At 41.2% G+C, this 15,988-nt stretch overlaps 1 protein-coding gene across 5 annotated transcripts in view; it reads right to left on the bottom strand.

The window, feature by feature from the left end:
* The window catches only part of CARMIL1 (capping protein regulator and myosin 1 linker 1), a 192,985-nt gene that overhangs the window by 115,595 nt on the left and 61,402 nt on the right, over window positions 1–15,988 (bottom strand). The window lies entirely within an intron of this gene.

The raw sequence follows: 15,988 nt of genomic DNA, 5'->3' as shown, positions 1-15,988 counted from the left end.
GAAGCAAGGATAAAAAGTCCTACCAGGAAAACATGAGGTACTTAAATATAACAAAAATATGCAAGATAAACATGATATTGTTAGTAATACAGAGACCATAAACAAATGTTTTCTATTGGACATACTCAGTGCATTTCTAGAGTAACAATACAAAGGTTTCTCACTAACACCATCTGAATTTCTTCTCCAGAAAAACAATGAAGAAACACAATGGAATCAGTGAAACCAGTGACTTTGGGAGAAAACACAAGGAAACAAATATTCTGGAAGTTACTGCCAATCAAAATATGACACACAAGTACCACTCCACACTCCCGTGGCACATCCCACTCACAGGTTTACAAAGGGATGACTCGTTCTGCAAACCTCCAGTATTACTTTTGATTGACCTGCTTACAGAACTAGCTACTATTGGCTACATCTTTTTCCAGACAGAAAAAAATAAGTAAAATTAATTTGAACATATAGGTCAAAGTCCCACAGCATGTACGGAGCTCTTCCACACAGCTGGCACCTCTTGAACCAAGTTCTGCTTGGTAAGTATCCAAGGTAAGTATCTGCTTCTGGTCAGCACATCTCAGGTGCAGAAGTGAGATAGTCCGGGGAAAGGACAGCTTTTGAAGAGCTGCTTGCCATATTTACCTTCTATGTAGTGACCTATAATATTAGAGAGATCAGTGTTTGTGTGTATGTCACCATAGTGGGACAGCTGGTTACAGGAAAATCATGTCACGGTCCTGTTATAAGACATTGCCTGCATATATGGGTTAAAGCCGCTTTATATAAGCACTGACAGGGTCCCTGTAACATGATTACAGTACACATGAGCAGTCCAAACAACAAATTTAAACACAAACCAGGTAACCAGAAGGCTTTAATACAATTATGCTGGGAAACGATGTTCCAACAGAACACAGTCAGTGTATATTCTCCTGGGAGATGTATCAGTGCTCCTAAAGTGATCTTGCTGAAACCACCACAGCTGAACTACCCACTTACCTTAAGAAAACACATTTACATACAAAGGACTGCTGTAAGATGATACTCACCACTCAGCCGGTAAAGAAACTACTCTTGAGCAATAAGGTGGTACAAAATGCCTGAGCCCTGTAATCCAGTAACACTGAGGTTTCTACCGTTTTTACAGTTTATGTTTAAGAACACAGTAGCCTCTACCTCAAATTAACTTGAGACTTGTTGGATAAGCTGGGAAACATGAACTATTTCCAGTGACCTCCTCTTTCTCGATAAGGCTGCGTGCATAAACAAATAATGGCCATTAAGGTACCAGCTCACCCACGTCTCTGTCAATAGGTTGTTAGTACTTGCAAGGACAACGGAATTTATATTATAGCCGACTTAAACAGATCACTCTATTCCTTCCCGTGTGAAATACGATGCTGGCACCAAAGGCACACAGCACAGGAGGTGTTTTCACACTCAGAATTCAAGTCCCCTCTTTAAACACTGAGCTATTTTTGTGAAAGAAACTCTAGGTCTCTGTGCATTCCTCTGACATGAATAACGAGTATGTGCTTAATTGCACAGTTGTCTAGGGCTTTCAGAAGTATCCTGGAGTGCTGGGTTTTATGAATAGGCAGATACTAGATTTCCTGGAGATTTTAATCTCTTCATACAGAGACACTAAAAAGCAACAGTAGCCACCAGTTACTCTCTAGCAGTTGTCAGGCTGGAAGAGAAGATTTTGCTACCATTATATTTGCTCTGCTCTTGGGGAACCTTGAGTATACAGTAGAAGCACCATGGTCAAAGTTCCTTTGAAAACCAAAGACACAGAGGTGCCGATCCCTGTACCTGGACAACTCTGAACAAAGTCCTCCCTTGCTCACAAACCATCAGCAATGAGCTAAGCACAGTGTATAACCCATCTTGTCTTCTGATAAGAAAATGACCATTTTTTCAGCTCAACAAGTTGCACCCCCATTCCACAACCATCTTGTTTGGTCACAAATAGCATTCAATCATTAATAAAGTCAAAAGATCACATCAAAAGATAAACAAGTGCAGGGTAAAGAGACTCAGAAGTGGGTTCACTCTTTATACACACCTGCATACCAAAAGGTTTGCAAGTAATTGATGTGAAGGCAGCAAGGTCATCCGAGCCAATTTTATACATAATCTGTCTGCTGCTCCATGAAAGACACAATGAAAGAGAATTATATTTAGTTTACAGGAGCTTTACTGTCTCTTCCTACTCTGCCTTTTTTCAAGCACAAAACAGGATTATCATCTGAATGTTAAATGACTCCTACTCACACACAGATACCCAATTTGATGATTTCTTTACATTTTTATCAATCCAAATTCTGTAACGCTCCCTACACTGCTCACAGTGCACATGAAACAAGTTAATATTTGGAAATTAATTTGGAAACGTTCACCAGAAACATACCCTGCAAATTATTTATCCAGAGACTTGTGGCCTACAAGGTCATCTTCTATTTCTTCTATTTACCAGAATAAGTAATTTGTTTCAGAAAATAAAATTAATTTGAACACAGATCCTCAGTGAGTATAGCAACAAAACATAAACATAGATGCATTTCGTGATTTATTCTCAAATCCTAGCCTTAGTACCCATTAACTGCAAGTTAAATTGACAGGGTTAACGCAGCCACCCTACCTGGCAGTCATTCTGGGGAAGATCATTAGAGCAACACAGCTCTGTGCTAATTGCATCTGTTTTGCCAGACAGACCACTGGAACTCAAGACACCTTATCTATATTTAAAGTTGTTTCAAATTCACAAGCAAATTAAATACATATTTTAAAAGTTACTACTACCTTTTTTTAACTGCACAGGAATAGAGACCGCTGGAAAACACAGTGACCGTACATGGCTTCATGATCAAACATAAACCAAAATGAAACCACCTCAGCACTTCATAGGCCCCGGGAAACTCAGTGATGCTCGCTCCACTCACTTTCATTCTGAAACTTCTTTCTACGTTTTTTTGCTGTTGGAACTGATTGACACAGATATTAAAAAATACCCTAGTACTTTTTTGATCAACTGTTGCAGTTTTACTTCTTAAAATACACTCTCTAATCTCTTTCTTCCACCATTGCTTCTTTTCCCCCAGCATTTGCAATTTTGTCAGTCTCAAAACTGCTTTGGTCTTTTCCATTACAATTTACTTAAGGAAAGAAGCATCTGTGATGCATTTTCTTACTTAGATATTCATCATATTGAGAATTCCTTGAAGCCCAGAATACAGTTGCTTTTCTTTATATACCACTTAGTTATACCATCCCTATTTTTATCACTATTCATTACCATTATTATCCCAAATATAATATATATATATTTTTTAAGTTTCACCACTTACTAGATGCCTTTCCATTACTACTACTGATTCAGTATCTAATGTACACATAATAAAGTGAGGTAAAGCAGCAGCACTAATAGTTTTTGTTTGTTAAAATAGGGATGAATCAATACCTGTTAGAGCATCCAGTCTCCCGCAGTTCCTATAGGATCGACCATTCATCTACCACGTCGCATGTCTGATGTTGTAAATGCTCCATCCTGAAGCAACTGGAGTTCGATTAGATAAAAGGCCCCTTTCAGCATCATGTTAGAGATACTAGAGCTGGTTTAAAGCAAGGTGGTGTCTGTTAAAAGCACTGAGCTTCCCTACACAAAGAGGGCAGATGACATCCTGGAGCTCTTTTTACAGAGCTAATTAGCTCAGGCACAACATGAACACGTATGCTGCTTCTGAAATGGTGGTATTGCTTGGAACATGGAGAGTTTCTTTGCAAAGCGCTAACACCAGCAAAGGAGCCCAGTTCAGCCCCAGTCGAAGAGCTTGCAGCACCACCTCCTTCATCCACAGCCCTCTCAGTCATCCAAGGTTGAATTTGACTTTGAGCATTTGGTCTTGGCTACTTTTAAGATGCCACCTATGATAAAATCATTGACAAAGCTTACTCACTCCTGTTCAAATGATTACTTATTTACCTACCAATACCACAGCTTTTGTAGCTGGGGAAGATGCTCTGGGAAAGGGTTAATGCAATTCAGCTCCTGGCATTCACACACACACAAAAAAAAAAAACAACAAAAAGCAGAATTTCTCTGTCCCTGAACTGACAGCCAAGTTGAACACATTCCCAGGCTTGCCCAAGTTGCTGGTGCCTGTGTGGCCAGCCAAAGACCTATGCAAAACACACCCTGGAGCAGATCCTCAGCAGCAAACGAAGCCGTTGTTCTCCCTCTGCATCAACTCTGAGATCGTTACTTGCAGTGCAAGTAACAACCTCAGCTACCCCCATGAAGAACTGCTCTGCTGCATGTTTCTCTGTGATCACTTCTGAAGTCAATCACAGATTCCACAACAAGGTCCCCTTGCTGGAGCCATGGACAGAGAGCCTGCTCTCCACCCTCCCATGGGCACACTGTGCAGAGAATAGGTTTTCATTTCACTGGTCCTTACCGCTGTTGTACTGCATTAAAAACTCAAGGCTGATCTGTTATGGGCCACCAATTTCCGTATTTTATGGATGGCAAAGGATGGTACGGGAACAGCCTTTAGTTGCAATGGGATTTTACAACAAAGTGGGGTCAGATGTCAGAACTGCTGGCAACAAATCCGCTGCGTTTAAATAGTTCACCGAACAAGACAGGGGACACCACAAGATGGCGCAACGGAGTGCTTGGCTCAAATTTCCCTTTCAGTCGAAGTTAAAAGGTGTCCTTTTAACAGAAGCCTATTTAGCTATTGTAGAACTGCTCCAGTATGCAGTTTCTACTTCAGAGTCCTCCCTGGAAGATAAGTTAAGGAAAAAAATATCCTCATTTTCAAATTGACAAAAACCAAGGCATGGACAAGCCAAGAAATCTGTCTAAAGCAAAAGGGAAAAATGAAGTAGCCAAGCCTATAAGAGAAGTTTGAAGTAAACACCTCTTAATTTTAGAGTACAGGAGAAAACAATATAGTTTGGAGGTTTATCAGCAAACTAAACCAAAATCTCCTGCTTAAGCTAAATTTGTTTGTTAGCTCCCCCAACAGCTGTAACAACAATACCACTATCACCTCCAGGAAGGATCCTAGCCCTGCAAACTGTAATGGATGCATGACTCAAATTGTGCTTCTTTAACACCTGGAGCACAAATTAATATAAATACTTGTTATAGCCCTATCTGCATTGTGCAAATGACCCAGCTATTCCAGTAAAGGTGGGATTTCAGAAGATACTGAGACAGGGGTTCACCTTTGGCTGGACACCATCAATGGCAGCAACAGGAGCCACGGACAGCTCAACTGCCAGCCTATCACCTGAAGCAGGCTGTGATGTGGTCACCAGTGGTGCAGACTGGGACTCCCCTGATTCACAGACTTTACACTCAATTGCTTATCACATCCTATCGTTTCCATTAACCGCAGAGCTGCTTGCAGAGGGGCAGCCAAATGTGCGCAGGGCTTCCTTGTTCTTTCAACCAGTCTGTCACGGAACAGATTTTCATGGCATTGTGCGAGATGTCCAACACAGAACACCTAAACCAAGACAACCCCCTGCAGACTGCAAAACTTCCTTGCTGATCCTCTTCCCACCACACAATTCCCAACAACAAAACACAGCAGTGCTGTAAAGCACTAAATACCAGAAGACCTAACTACCATATTACTTAAGCCTGCTCTTAGTCACGAAAATAGGAAATAGAGCAGATGCATTTCACAGATACAAAGTCTTCTGTGTGGCAATGGACCCAGCACATTGACCCCAGCTGGGGTGAAGAAGGGGAGCGGAAGGGGTGCCACCTCAACCATGTACATTCATTTGTAACTCATCAATGAGCACATAACCCCAAAGGAGTTTTTCCTTCTCTGTACCTACATTAAAAATAAATAGGTCACTAGCACATTACTGCTAATACACCTTTATTTCAGATTTTTTCCCACTTTCATTCTCCTCTGTACACAACCATTACACAGATTCACTGCCTCAATGCAGGTTACGATGTGCCACAGCAGGATACCTTCCCCACATACCAGCCTTTTACGATGCTCTAGCCCCCCGATACTCAGTTAAATAATAGTTTTAAAGCCTTCTCTTGACTTGTAATTCAAAAGGCCCCGGGCTCTAGCCTTTTCTGTGCAATATTTTTTTTTATGATCGTGCATTACTTCTCTCCCGCATAAAAACAGAACATACAGGAACCCTTTAGAAAAGCTCTCCCACAATCTATCCCTGATGTGAGTAATAAGAAACATCTGTATACCTTCCCTCTTTCTACACAGAGCCTCTTTCCTTAGGTTTACGGGCAGTAGGTTAAGACTGAAAGCATTTTGGTGTGCTGCATATGACGCTGTTTCTATGCAGAAGCAGCTGGAAATAGATTTTGCTACTGCAGTGCTTTTATTCTTACCGTCTTTAATTTCGTCACTTAGAAATGCCAGATTAAACATTTCACACTGTTCCTTGGTGACGGGGTTGCTCTCTTTGTATATATGTCACACACAACCATCATGCAGAATTTTAAAGACCAGGAAACAAAACAAAAACTTCAGGGACAGCGGAAAGGCTGTTTGTCCATCAAGGAAGTGTTTTATACAAAACTCTTCTACAACCATTTGTATTTGCTTTTAGTTATCAACAATTAAATGAAGATTCAACTAATAAAGTGCAATGCACTCAGCTCCACTTAATACTAAAATAAAATACATAAACATAGTAAAATTCTGCTCTGTACACAATGCCACAAACCACAGTCTCAATAATATTGACCTTCGACAGCCCCAAGAGCTCTAAGGGCCAGACAAAGATGTTGGCCTAATAAATCTGCAGAATTAAGTCCTTTTTGTCCTCTCCGTGGCACAAACACATTCAAACACAAAACCAAATTGATGGGTATAGAATTATGAAAACCTTCAGACCAAGGCAACTCCTTCCCAAAGAAACCACTGATACAGGTGCAAGACAAAACCCATTAGGTTCAGAGGGGATTACTCAAGATCTGCTCCTCTACATCACTTCAGGAGCCTCACTGCAGTCCTCAGGTGTACTCTTATTTCCTCTTCCTTCTTTTGCTTCCCAACAGAACCCTTTTTCCATCTCTATCATCTGCAAAATACATAGTACCCGCTAGAATTAACATGACTGTGAGAGCCACTCCATCTTTAATCACCTGAGATATGCTACAGGTCTTCATCTTTTTTGTATTTTGACATCTTAAGACTATCAGTCTTTCAAGACCGGAATGGTGCTTAAGTACTGCAACCAGCCACTGCTATACTCCCAGCCCCCAAATTTGTATTTTTTTGTTATACTGTTTCACATTTTATAAGACTATCTCTTTTGCAGCTATTTTATTATTATTGTATCACATTTCTCCTCTGCTAAAGGAATCCTTTCTTTCAGAGCTCTGAAACACCTTTCCGAAATAGGAAGAACAAACTGATCACCCCTCTCCCTGAACAAGAAGGCAGGACTGGAAGGGATCTCCCTTTCACTGCCCACTGCCATCTCTGCATGCAATGGGCAGTGAAAGGGAGGTTACTTCCGTTATGGAGCTTTCCCATAGCTCCCATACTTTACCATTTAAGTGGTGGGAGCTGAAGATGGCTGAGGCATCCTCTGTTGGCCTACCCAGTGCTGACACCCAGGGAAACAGACAAAGGTTCTTGGTCAGGCACTTTTGCAGCCAGGGTGGCTAAATAACCAAGGCATGAACAATGTTCTCACCCCCAACACACAGGTGCATGATGCTGGACAGATTTCTTTCTTATGAAATTCTGCACCAGATGATAAATCCCAGAGTCTCTCCCCCTGCTCCCACTCTATATAGCAAGCAGGAAACCCAGAGGCCAAGCCAGCTTTACGCATTGACACAGCTGATTGCATCTGGCTTCCCCTCAGACAGAAATTCAGGAATTGCCACATTCCAGGAAAGCACTTTTGCCTCCAACTTCCTGCAAAAAAAAAAACCAACAAACACTTGCAGTTTCACCCCGCTCCCACCATGCACACAGTATTGTCTGCCTAAGGAGGACAAGCTGCATGTGCTCAGCAAAAACCACTAAGTAACCCCGATGGAGGGTTATTATTGTTTGCGCTGGGTTTTAAAAGTCATGTGATGGCAATTATCTAATGCTGTTCATTATTAAAAATGAATATGCTCCAGTCCAATATTAAAGCTATTTGAATACTTTGTTTTTTTAAAGATTCTTATTTAAACATATCACACTAATATTGCCTGTGTTTTACTTGTACAGCTTTCTTATATAGTATATTAAAATGACAAAATATGTGATAATGAAATATCCCTATTTACCTGAGAACATCAATTTCCAACAGCCAAATGGAAACTAAACTTCCCAAAATGCCAGAAACTGCTAAAAAAAAAAAAACAAACAAACAAACCCAAACCAGAAATTACAATGCACTTAATGCAAAATAACAAATAATTCTGCTCTTCAAACTTAGTTCCTAAGTATAACAACTGTTACACTTGTTACACAACACTCCGTGAGGAGTCAGCTCCCAGCTGTAAAGAAGATTCTGGTGGTTTGTAAACTACCTTTGCCTCCGAAAAACTGGGGGGAAAATAAGCTAGATTCCCCAAAAAGCCTTCATGAGATTCTGATGCAAAGGTCTTCCAAGTCAAACTGTTTCTCAGAGCAATTCTGTGGGCGAATTTTGGTTTTGTAAGAACTGAGCTACATGCTTGATGTGGCTTAATCATTGTTCATTTCAGAACACACGTCTCAGAGAAGAGAGCTTCTAAAAGGTTACTCACTACTGCAAATGTGAACAAACGACTCAGCTTGCCAGTGCAAGCTACAAAAGTAAACTAGATCTTCCGGGGTTTATCATTTTACCTAACCCTAACCCTATGACTTATGAACTCTTCAATTTGTCTTAACTTTTGCTATGGAAGTACAGTCTGCCAAAAAGGAAAGCAAACCTGAGAACATCCTTTTCTCTGTTTAGATGGTAGGTTTGCAGGCAACGCTCTGCCTTGTTTTCCAGCCAGCCAAGCCATTGGTTGCTCTCAGCCTTCCCCCCCACTCATTCTGGAACTGCTTAAGCTCTTCTGCTGACCACACCAACCTGCTCTCCAAAGTTTTTTGCTGGGAGCTCACAGAGCAGCATGAGGAGCAGCAGTGCTGGCCAGCCTGAAAAGCTGAAGCAGCCTCTGGGAGCTGGCAGCACAATGCCCCAATCTCAGGAACTGACAGACCTGCCTCCTGCAAGCCAGGCTTCAATCTCCAGCAATCACCTTAAACACACCCTAAAAATCATCCTGGGTAGCCAGAACACAGATTCAAAAACTGTTATTGAGTGGTTTATTTTTGAAGGAATTTCTAACAGAGGAAAAGCTGGTATAGTGCCTCAACTAAGAAGGAAAGGTGAGCACCCACCTAGCTCAGCAGCAGAGTTTGCACTGTGGTGAGACTACCTTCCCCATCGGCCTAAGCCCCACATGCCACCAGCACTGAACCACCAGATGTGCCCAGAACAGTCAAAGGCAGCTTCTATCTCAAGAAACCTAGCTCAGCTTATCAGCAATGTAGCCCAGCTACCATCAGCAGCAGAGGCACAGGAACATGGTGCTCTAGGTGAGCTAAGTGCGCAACAACTTCTCCATCCCATGGGCAGGTCTTTCAGGATGAACTGAGCTCGACACTACTGTAAGTTACCGTGGTTTCATGGAAATTTAAGGCTTCCTTGAATACTACAAGTCAGAAGGTATCCTGACTTTAGCACAGGCACATTTTACAGCACTCCCTTTCTCCCAGGCTCCTGTTTTCCCAGGCACCACCATGCTCTTGCCATCAACACAGCTCCACTAATGATGAAAACAGAGAAAAAATTAATACAGACAAAAATTTAAGCAGCAGGATGCCTTTAAGCACAGTACCCCCAGGCCTATTATCTGTTCCTATTCAACAGCATGGCTGAAAAACCACTGGCTCTCCCAGCACTGGAGAAATACTGCTTTTAATAAAGCTGGGAAACCTTCCGCTGAAATTCAACATATCATAAACAAAATTTTTCATGTTCTGTCTTTTCAATGCTTTACCTTTTTGGCTCTGACACAAGGTGTTTACAAACACAATTTCTGTCTTTATTGTGGTCTTAAGGTAGGCAGTTCCTAAGAAAAACAAAACCCTAAACGCCTTCATCCTACTACAGAGTGACCCTTAAACACAACTTTAAACTCACCATGTTATCATTGCAGCTTCAAAACCAATGTGAGACAAAACCCATGCTAAAATTGTCCTGAACAATCTCAAGGAAGTATAGCTGTTTTGCTGTTATTTCTTTTTTAAGCTGTGGTTTCTTTGATTCAGAATCTTGGTGAATGGGGTTTTTTACTACAAAACCAAACCCAAAAACTGGTAACTGTATTTCACAATAATGTACAAGTGTTTATCATTTAAAAAACTACTACAAATGTTGAGTTTCCAGGGTGGACCTCACACAGTTGCTACTATTGCCTTTCCTTGTTGCCTATTAGCTTCAGGTGGAATTGTAATACTTAGTTTAGGTAGTGCAAGTCCTCACAAGTGAAGTTTTAGTTTGGTTAAAGGACAATCAAGCCAAGTTTAGTTTGTAAGAGAAAGGCTTACAATTGCAATTATAAGTTTATACCAATTTTAAAGTATGGTATTAACAGACACACACCAGTTCAGCTAAATTTGTTTCTAATGTGGTTATCATCCTTAGCCTAATTAAGTTCACAATAACATTGATTAACTATTGCTGGAGTTATACATCATCCATCAACTACTTAAATGCACCTGGACTCAGCCAATTTTGCTGGTCTTCTCTCACCAGTCAGAAGGAAAATAACCCTTCAATTGTATTGCCTAAATGGCTGATCAATGTGTATCATCACAACTTTTCAGCACACTTCTTGTTTACCATCACTTCTCAAGATCTTTTGTTGCTTAAAGTTCTAAATATGTTTTCTTTTGTTGAGTGTTGATACTTCCATCAACACACAAGTTTTGTACAAGTAAAATTAGAACTTTGGAAAGGGAAGGGGAAATCACAGTAAAGTTTCTGAATTTCACAGATAAGCTCCCCAAAACACCATAAATGAATGACCACAGCCTTCTTAGCAGGTTTGCAGAAAACTGCACCCGACAGAACATCAGATACATTGAAGATATGAACTCTGCCCACACACAAACATTCGTATTATTGGACTATTAACTTTATTATTCAGATGAGAGCATTAATGTCAGTAAAGCACAGCCATCAAAACCTCCCACCACAACTGACACACTAAAACAACACCCCCCCAGCCTTATTTTATCTTCCATTTCTTCTATGTCAGTGTCCTGTGATCATTCAATCTGCCTACGCTACCAGTATTTCTCACACAGCAAGTGCACCAAGAAATGGGGACAAGAAGACAGCATCCGCATCAACATGCCTGTGGTGGAATTATGATTTTTTAAATTCAGGTGCATTGCAGAACTCTCACCAATTCTGAAAGAGACACTTCCCCTTGGTCATAAATTAGATCAGAAATTAAGATATTCTCTGTCCTCAGGTATAGATTTCTCCTAAAGCAGCAGTCAAGGGAGATGGAAACAATGAGATGTGCTGTTGATATCTACTCCAGGCTAAGTAAAAGCTCCAGTTTAAGTTTAAAAAAGCAAGGGCACTCACTACCCAATGCATTTAACTGGCTTCTCACCTCAAATGATCACATTATCATGATCATACAGTACATTTTAATGAGGCTGCTCCCAGCCTAGAAGCTATTACCATACAGACATGTGATTAAGGCCCTAATTTAAAAATGCATGTGACAGAAGCAAGTAGGTATAACTCTTTAAGGAAAAGATGCCAAATACCAGTGTTTTAAATCCACAGTATCAGCACAGGACCTGTAACTTCAGCTCCTCAGTCTGACCCCTCAGAGCAGTTTCAGTAGCTGTCTGTTGTGGTTCCTAATAAAAAGCTTTTTAATTAAAGAATTTTGCTTTAAAACATCCAACAGTGGAGGGGGGCAGTTTCACTTTCCCTGGAGCCAAACAGAAATCTGCAAGAACTTTCAAAGTACATCACTGACCCACTCATGGCACAAACCAATTAATTCTATTACTGAATCCCAGTAAATTAGCTAGGAAAACACAAGCTTCTCCTTCTCTTCAAGATTTACAGTTTATGATCCGACCCTGGTTGTAATGATCATGTCACTGCAAACACATGCTGAATGAATCACAGCTGTCTGAAAACACCGGTACTCAGTAACGCTCCCTTCAAAGGGGTCAAAGCCTGTAGACCACAGGCTTCTAGCTTCATTTCCATTCTTTGCCACATTTTTGCTTCCAGAAGGCTGCATTACCAGTCCAAAGACTACAACATCCCACACAAACCTCCATTGCTAAGGACAGTGATTTTTATTTATAGTATCTAAAGTTGCTACTTATTGACAATATGCAGATACTGAAGAAGAATTTGGAAGAAGAAAATCAGGTTAAAGCTGACCAACCTCTTCAATTGGGGATCTAAAAGATCTGTTATACATACAAAACATTAAGGTTGCACTTCTACACAGCAAGTCAAATGCATCTGGCTTCTCTGCTGCCTACAAATGATAGCTTCTCTGCTCATGCTTGGCAAGCCAACATGCTTGACACACTCTATGTGTCCTGACATGCAGCTCATGCAAGCTGTGTCTGGCTACTGTGTTCATGTATACCTAGAGTAGCTGTGGCCATGATTCCCAGGTGTTCAGCATCTTCAGAGCCACGGTTTGTTCTGGGACACCACAGGCCTGGAAATCCAGAAGAAACGCACCATACCTTCAACATTTTACCTAGTTTTGGTTTCCCTCAAGTGGAAGCAGGTAACATGATCAGAGAAATCCAAATGTATATGAGTTGCAAAGACCAAGGACGGGGTTCACAAAAGGGTTAATCTGTGCAAGTCAAGCTGTCTTGATTTAAAAGCCGTGAACACCTGACACTTACTAGGGACTGAGTTATTTCCCAAAGACAAGTTTACCCTGGGCTAAATTTGTCACCTTTCATATGCCTACGTTTCAATCCCAGTGCACTCAATTCTAATGTTACCAAATGCACAGCCTGCCCTTTTGTCTGCAGTGGCTTCAGTGTTGCAGTGTTGTTTCTCCCTGGAGGTTCACCCCTCTGCTCCTGCGCCCACAGCTTGAGCAGCTCATAACTGGCAGATCTGGGACACTAAACAATTCTAACAGAAAAGCCAGGAAGCTTCTGAAACCAATAAGACAAAAGAATGTCTCAGCCAAGGATGCGTGTGCACGTAATGCATGAAAAACAGTGACAACATAAAACTGTAGGAAAATGTTTCTTTCCAGGTCACTTTTACACCATGAAATATGTTTTGCTTCTCCAAATCCACTCTGATGTTATAAACATACCCTTTTTCAGCAGCAAATGTATAGGCAGCTGCAGAACCACATTTTAAACAAAACAGTGCTTTTTTATTCCTGATTATTAGCTCAGAACACCATCCCTTGCAATGCACACTCAAACTTAGGACTGCTTTTGTAATGGAGCACTGATTCAAGTATTATTTTTTGTTTCATTCTAACAAATAAATACAGAGAGACTACAAATACAAGGTAACCAACAATTTTGAAGAAACAACAAAACCATACTGTTTTCTATTTAATTTAGTAATTACTAAAGAAGAGAGAAATCTTTTGGAACAACAAATGAGGCTCTCCAAAGGAGGAAAGGAGAAGGCTTAAAAGCTAATGTCTCTTAAAAAAAAAAAAAAAAAAAACAACAACAACAAAAAATGACAGCTAATGATATCTCAACCAGAGATAGCATCCTCTATCTTACCCAGAACTGGTATGTTTTTGGTATAGCTTCAGAAGTCAACTCTGTTATCAAAATACAGTCAGCAAATCTATAACACACACAAAAATGAAAAGTCTGGAGTTAAGCAGTCATCTGCGTCTTACCTTAGTTATTAAGTAAAGATGATGGAGGGTGTCAGGGGAAGAGGGCAACAGTTGCACACAATTGGGGACACTGAAGAAAAATACACGAAGCTTTACAACAGTCACACGAGTACATAGTGCCTTTTTTTCTAACCACCCAGTCATGAAGGCACATTTGAAGATGATCCACCAGCACTAGAAGCAGGACCCACCTCCTCTTTCTTCCTTGCTTATGTGTATGAACTGCTCTCTTCCAAGATCCGGCTGCATCCACTAAAACGTTGATAAGCAACAGGAAATCTAGATCACTCAAACCAAGGTGAAAAATCCCCCAGTTAAAAAGGGATTCATACCCTGTAATAATACATAAAACTGCATGCAGTACCAGGAGCACTGCATCAGCCTCGGCACTCCATGTTCTAGGTCACACTTGGAGAAAACAGGAAAGAAAGTGAGGGAAATCAATTAGAAGTGCAAAGCCTCCATGCACGTGCCAAAATGCGGTTTTAGGATGCAGCTGCATACTACAACTAATCTAGTATAACCACAGGGCTATCCCCGAGCGGCTGAGCCTGATCCTCCCCCAGTTCCACCACTGCGCATGGCATCTTCAATGCCACACAGCTGCTCAGGTCGCTCATCCAGACATGGAGCTAACTTGTACATGCACACCAAATCAGTTCTCCAGCACTCCACGCAGCCGTGCATGGCCATGGCCATGCCACCAACTCAGCCAGGGGTGTTATTATTGTAGGAAAGAGCAGCAGCAGAAGGGCAATGTAATTAAAGCTCTAAACAAGCCGGTGATGCACCACAGCTGGATGACTTTGAGTCATTCTATGATTTAGGTATACAGACTGAGCCCTGGCAGATCTCCACTCTAGTAATTACCACTTGGCAGTTCACCCCCAAGCATCCTACCCAGACACAGATGCCTCATTTGGAGATGCCTCTGCTGATAAACCTGACAAAGCTGCTCCAGGTTCCAGAGGCACAAGCATGGTGGAGGTCCCTGAAGGCGAAACAGATGCTGGAAGCTGGAAGGGCAGACCACTGAGGCACCAAGTAGCACAGTAACAAGCCCACACACGAGGGTTCATGTTTTTGTTTAACCACTACACTAGAACAACCAGTGCCATTTGGATAGATTAACCTTAAATAAATAAATGAAAACCCTTCACCGTTTTCTACAGTAGCTGAAAGATGGCAATGCTGCATGAATTTACACTCAACATTTCAGAAGCACAGACTGAAATCCATCTCTCCTGACACTGTGCTAGTATGTGGCATCCCTTCTTTAATAGCTAGCACCCCCTCATCCTCATTTATTTGGGATCTGTTCAGAGTTCTCACAGCCTGAGCTCTGAATCTCAGTTCAAGAGTTAACTTGCACACAGGAGTGAGCACTTATCCAGCCAGTTCTTGCCCACTCTTGGGAAAAAGGAAGCAACTCAGACATGTTGCATAACTGCTCATCAGCACACTCAAAGAGCTTGATCAGTACTTGGAAAGCTAGTATCACTGCTCCAAATAGGTGCAAAAATACACAGTGAAAAACCCATTAACAGGATAGATGAGACATTCAACTCCTCTCACTGCAAGGGCTTCTACACAGTTCAGAATAATTCAATGCAGGGTCCAAAGAAAATGCCCTCCCATGTGTATGAGATGCTAACTCACAGAATTAGAAAGCAAACTCAGGAAAACTGAAGCAAAGAAATGAGTCTACTGTAAAATCAGGGTCCAGTCTGAGCAAGTTAACTTGGTAGCATGCTTTGCTCATATGCTCTAACATACATACAGCACATAATTTTGGTCAAGTTGGCTGTAATCCTGACACTCCTGCTATCCACACATACACAAGTGGGTTTCCAAAGAGCCTTTTAGTTTCCATTTAGCTATCACATCAGCCAAGATAAGCACATTCATACTACAGGTGGTTTTCTAAAAGGTTTATGCTATTAAAAAAAAAATAAAAATTAACCATAATAGGAAAAAAACCCAAACAAACCCCTTACGCTTGACTATGCCCACACACCGTTCGTTTTGCTTGCACATTAAAAAGCA

Source organism: Pezoporus occidentalis, unplaced genomic scaffold, assembly GCF_034315485.1.
Source record: "Pezoporus occidentalis ecotype Australia unplaced genomic scaffold, CSIRO_AGI_Poc_V1 ctg231, whole genome shotgun sequence".
Taxonomy (NCBI): Eukaryota; Metazoa; Chordata; class Aves; order Psittaciformes; family Psittacidae; genus Pezoporus; species Pezoporus occidentalis.
Note: the sequence above shows the minus strand (reverse complement) of the source record. Positions and strands in the feature narration are given on the sequence as shown.